The sequence below is a fragment of the Apteryx rowi genome, unplaced genomic scaffold (assembly GCF_003343035.1).
Source record: "Apteryx rowi isolate R43461 unplaced genomic scaffold, aptRow1 scaffold_158, whole genome shotgun sequence".
NCBI lineage: Eukaryota > Metazoa > Chordata > Aves > Apterygiformes > Apterygidae > Apteryx > Apteryx rowi.
In genome coordinates, this window is record NW_020447841.1 from 629,829 (window position 1) to 636,176 (window position 6,348).

Sequence of the window (6,348 nt, forward strand, 5' to 3'; positions counted from 1 at the left end):
GCTATGCTCCTCTAAAGCAGCAAGTGACAAATCCAGCCTCTAGAGTTTAAATCCAGAGCCAAAGCTAGGTCACATCAGCTCTGATGCAGTTAAGCATTTAAGTAGGTAAGTGAGTAGGTAATGTCACTACTCAGAAACAGAGCTTTGATTTCACTGGAGCTGTTTTCATGCTTAAAGTTAAACATGTCTATCTGCTTTGCTGATCCACAGTCAATATCGCAGAAGCTCAGGTGAAATGAGCACTTCCATGCTGCTGGGCTAAATTGTCCCGTGTGTGGATCTGCATTCAGGTTGATGTTACATGGGAGCTGGGCCTTCTGGGGAATGGGGGCTCAAACTTACTTCTGCTTTATTTACCCCAGATGAAGGGAGTGGATATAAACTCACATGAGAAGGGAAATATGCTGGCTTGGAGATACGGACATCCTTAGGGATTAGGACTGAAGATCTAACAGTGAGGACTGTGTTAATGAAGCAAGGCCATTTTGTAAATAGGGCCTGAAAGACTTAGGCTGGGCTTTTAGGTAGAAGCTGTGGGAAGAGACACTGGGAATAGTGTGAAGTTAGGGGTGATGAGCCTGATGTTTTAGAAATAAGGGCTGCCGGGGTCTGCTCTGGGTAGGGTTTCTATTATGTGGCACCCAGAGAAGGTGACACTGTTTTTCTTGCTGGGAAGGAGGGAAAGGGATGAAGCAAGGAAAATGAGTCTAGTGAGGAAGATTGGAATTCCCTCCTAAGAAAAAGTCTGTGCCTATCTAGGGTCTGTAGTTGAAGAGTGACTTTTGTTTGTTTGTTTTTCCTTTCTGCTGGGACTTTGGTACTGGAAGTCGTAGATCAACATTAAGTTAACCAAGCTGGGTTGTGTCCCTTTGATAAGGAAACTGGGCATGAGTGAACCTAAGGCTAGTATCAGTCATCCCTCGCTCTAGGAAAACTTGTCTCTATTCAGTGGAGTAGTAGGCTATGCTTTACCAAGTCAAGTTGGTGCAGTTACCTTGCTATGTGAGCACTGCTATAGCAGTTGTGGTAATCACCGTATCCAAAATTCTGCTAAGCTAAGTGGGGAAAAAAGTACTTTAACATGTGATAAGGAAATTGTGTTTAAAAAAATGTGAGCCTCCTGAAATGCTGATCTGCTGCTGAACAACTATTTTGTGTGCTGCAGATAGCAACTACATTTTTAAAACAGGGAGAAGGATGAGCAGTGGCAGTAAGAACACTCAAAAGAAAAGCTGTGCCGGCAGAGGGAACAGAGACTGAATGTTAGTATCCTAATCTCACAGGCACACAATGAGCAAGAAGTCTTGCCTGAGATTACAGGATTAAATCCAATAGATTAAAAAAAAAAAAAAAAGGATAACCCCCCCTTTTCCATGAGCCTTCATCTGAAACAAACTTTATCATCTGAACCTAGTACTTCTGGCATGTTGTGGCTGAAATACAGCAATTGTCCTTAGAACAGATTAACAGATAAACAAGAAAAAAAGGTTAACCATCATGTAACTCTGGAGAAGGCTCTTGATGCATCTGTCAGAGGTTAGCAGATACACTAGACTATGACAGCCAACACTACAGAGAGTAGACTGCTAAGAGGACTGTCTTCTCCTTTTGACCGACTATCCACCGGACTAACTGGATATGCATAAAGATTTTAGTGCTGGTCACTAGTCTGTTGAACCTGACAAGTACTTTCCCACCATGTTGTAGAATACTAGAGGAAACAGAGCTCTGAGAGGCAGGCATGATTTCAAAGAGTGTTTCCACTTATTTTCACTTTGGCAGCTGTGGGCCTACGGCTTTTTCTGTATCTTACATAATAGACCTAAGTATTAAAACCTTCCTTTAAAAGGATCTCCTGATAGAAAGTACAGATTTTGGTAAAACTACAAAAGTTGATTTTCTAAGGGTCTATTTTAATGCCCACTGGAATCCATAGAAATGTTTCAACTGACTTTGGTGGGTACTGATGAAACAAATTAGGCTGTTTCATGGAAAACCCGGAGGAGAATGGTGATGATGCTATATAAAGATTGTGAACAAAAGCCATTGTCTCACTAGCATCAGTAAATGGAGGGAAAAGATTTTTTTCTAGACAGTCTTTCTTAAAGAATATAAGGGTTAGTGAGAAAGGTAGGCCCTAAAGCAAAAGAATTTATAAGAATGAGTCAGAGCTTTCAGCAGGACCTGACTCTGGCTGGAGTTTTCATTTTTGTGCACAAACGAATGTGGAATACACATCAGCTAGTGAAATCAAGAGTTATATGCAAAATAACTAACCATAGTGGATGAATTTGGTATGTATGATGGCTTAATTTTCAGATCTGCAGAATAAAATGTGACAATTCAACCTTCAAAGAAATGCAATCATCTTTGTTTCAATGATAAGTACTCTGTGGGAGTTAAAGCACTGATTAACTTATAGCCTGTGGATTTCAAGGTTTCTGTTGTGGGTGACAGTGAAGAGTCGCTGATAATGAGGTTAAATTTCAAATGGAAACCAGGTGACTCAGGAAAGCTGAACTACAATGCTGCTTTTTGCATTGTGATCTCTGCTCCTCTCAAGATCAGCTTGAATAGGCAGACCTGGGAGAAAAGCAGCAAGTGAAAGCCAGTTTTTCCTTGCTCTGATACAGAGCAGGAAAGCAAATTTTACCCCCTTCATTTCAGTTTTTCCATGGTTGCACTGCTTTGGCAAGGAAGGTACATAGAGCTCTGTTGTTATTCATCCTTGACCTGCAAACTTTTATTGGTGCTTTTTGCTGATGTGGGCTCTGTCTGCAGCAAGCTCCGCATCTTTCCAGAGCCACAGTGAAGTCAGGAGTGCTCAGTGAAGCCAGAAAGCTCTATAAAAGTGCGGGAGAGTCCTGTGCAGAGATTTCTGCTACCTTAGGGCCTTAAACACTGCATAAAATGCAGAGTATTTGCCACACACCAAGTAATTTTGTGTTTGAACATATTTCGGCAGTATGACAAAGACTAGAAAAAAATGCTGCTCATTTTAATTAAAGTGGTAATTGCTAAGACAAAAAAAAGGGACTGCTGCCTTTCTTGTATGTGTTACCTACTTAACTGGCATGTCTCCAAAATCAACTGTTGTAGAAACAAATGTACATTTTTGGAGAAAGCTGTAGGTAATCTAAATCACATACTCTGCTATGCACTCCCACTCCACTCTGTCAAATTCCTTTCTGAAGTGATGAACATTCAAGGAACTTGAATACACTGTGGAGGAATAAATGCCACAATTATTTAAAAGAAAAAAAAAATTGATGAAGCATGCTGAGCTGCAATTTTCCAACTTGTGAGTTAGATTTCTTTCTGAAGCTGTTGCATTGGTTTCCTCCATTCTCTTCCATTCTTTTCTCTGCCTGTTGAAGGATGAAATGAGCCCTTGTGGACAGAGAAGTCTATGACTTTAAGTCCTATTTTATGAATTGAAGTGGGTCCTGATTTCTGCTTAGAGTTTGTGCTGGCCCTCTACCAAGTAAATTTCACTTGTTAAAAAAAATACATCTTCATTTCTGTTTGCTGCATATTAAATTTGGGTAATGTTCAGTCCCAACTACTTCAGTGAAGAATAGTTTTGTTTTTTATTTAAACCCACAACTTAACCAGTGCTTGTGGATATATCATCCTTTTCTTTCCTCTTTTGTTCTTCAGCTTCATTTTAGCCCAATTGTATGAGATGTATGATTTTGTATGAACGTTTTTCTTGTTCTGTTTTTCTTTGACTTGATCTGCTAACAGGCCTTTGGTAGATGCATGTGAACTAGCAGGATGGAGTTGCCAGGCACAATATCATGGGCAAAATCCCCTATTCCCTGCCTTTCTGTTAACCAGTATGATGCTTTTCAGACTGATCTTTAAGTAATTTTTCTAGGGTTTTCCATGAGTAGCTTTTATGGGCAGTGATGAAAGTCCCAGTTCATAGCAGGGTAAATTTTGAGAGATGCAGAAAAATTCAAATAGGTAGTGGGGGCTATCTTCCAGCAATAGGCCAGGGACACTCTGCAGAAGGGGTGCACAACCCCACACAAATACTCAAATAGAGGCAACCATTTCAGTTTCTTGTCAACTGTCTAATCCTGACGCTACTTCCCAACAGCTCAAGGTCAAGAAGTGGAAGGCAGTTTGTAGCCAAGATGCAAATCAAGAAAAACCAAAGGGTCTTTCGTGCAGGATATGGGAAATGCTATGTGTTTCCTTCCCTAAGGATAAGTAATTACTTCTGTGACCTTACTTGCATGGTCTTTTATAAATGATATAAATGATACTTTTCAGCAGAAGTGGAGAGATGCTAACTTTATGGGGAATGTAGATAGGCAGGCCTCTATGACTGTCAGGAGAGACGTTTGAGTAATATGAACAAAAGCCAGCTTTCAAAATTCAAGTTAGGAGCCTTTCATCTGCAGAAGCTTGGGTTTTTCTAAAGCAAGATTTAAAATGTATTTTTATTAGAATAACTGTAGAGCTCTAATAGTGTTGAGCCAATAATCCTGGAAACCAAAGTGTTCAGCTTACCTCAAAAGCCTAGCACAGCACAAGCGGCAGAACTGCGCACTTCCCCACACTGGCCCCCTCCTGGGAGGGGAAAGCATAGCGAAGTCCCTATTCCCAGTGGGTGCTTAGCCTGCCAAGCTGCTAGTAACAGAGGATTGACTCACTGCCACTTGAAATATCTCACATACTGATGTTGTCCAGAACCCGAAGCGCATTACCTCTGCATTAATTGAAACACAGCTTTCAGCAACCCTTATAAACGTGCCCAACTGTAGTGTGAAAGCATTTGTTTCCAGCAGAGATCCTGATAACTAGTGAGATTCAGGAGCAGTGACTGACCTTTGATCATCAGCTTTTGGTTTGGCTTGCTGCCTTGTTGGGAGGAGGAAGGGAAAGTTCTTCCTTTTAAAAGCCAGCTTCATGTCAGTTTCTTGTGTTAACATTTAGTTTGTTTAGCTAAAAATATGCAGTTTTTAAGCTCCCTTTGTACTCAATTGCTTGGCTCCTTTTCCTAATGGTACTTGTAGCTCAGAAGCTCTGTCATAGTTCATACTTAGTCTATATGTGATTTTCATTTAAATGGCTAAGGCAGCTGCTGCGTTTCCAAGTTTGTCTAACTCCTAGCTTTCCCCTCATTTTACCCCAGAAGTGCCTTGAGATTCTCCTCAAGGCTGCCAGAAGCAACCTCACCTCCTCTTTGGAAATGCCTAGTTCCATCTTTGAGGGACAAAAACCCTTTTCAGATCCGGCCCTGGTGCTCTGGCTGTGTTTCCCTGAGGGCTGGAAAGGTAGGATCATGCAGGCTTGGAGCTGCTGTGCTCTTTCGCAGGCATTAGACTTCTGAGTGAACCGTGGCTGTTGCACTTACCGCTCATTCAGGACATATTCTTGTTCAGCCTCCCTGGCTGCTTTTTCTGATTGTTTTTCATGGCAGGAGGGTCAGCTGGCATCTATTCAAATCGAGGTTTTAGATTGCTGTCTGCTATATGACCTGGTTCCTCCTGTGACTTGGGAGTAACTTACGCAATCTGAGCTTGACTTCATGCTTTGCTCTGAAATGGTTCTGATTTAGCCTGATTATACAGAACCCCTTTAGCCAACTACTGGTAATGTAGTTCATTATTAGTGAGAACAATAGAAGATAAGTATCTTTGGTTTCCGCCACACCCCAAACAAAACAAAAATGAAAACTTACTAACACCCAATAAGGCAAGCTTAAAAAAGGAAATGCAGAAGGGGGAGCAAAGAGGTCACAGTATTTATAGGAAATAGATGTAAATTAAACATACAAATTCATCTGAGGACAAAAGATAAATCTACAATGGCAGCTGCGCACTTTGAACTGCATTTTTTCATGGTGCAGTGCACCATTACACAGTAGGTTAAATAACCACAATATAAGGTCAATGGCCCATTCAAGCATGTGCTAATTTCACGCTATGCTATTGTTAATAGGCAAGATTTAATGGAAATTACTCTTGTTGGTATCTAGTCCACTAAACAAATGTTAGATCATTTTGATCTGCCTTGTTAGAGGATCTATTCATTGTTTCTGGCAATTTTCTTGTTAGAAAATTAGTCTCATCTGTAAATACTAACAGAGATGTGTGCTGCTCTTTCTGTTGTTCTTGCCCTCTGCTTTTATTTTCATGTTTTCTGGTGTGTGACAAGGTCCATATAAGTAGATGTGAAGAAAAAGAGGAAGAACTGAATCTCTGAGTTGTTTGAATTCAGTTCTGGGACAAGTTTAGAACTGTAACTGTTTTCCATTCTTGCAAATATTTTTGCTATACCTCCTAATGGTGCATTTTGAATCTGCTTTGTTGTAACAGGTCACAAGTCACTTTG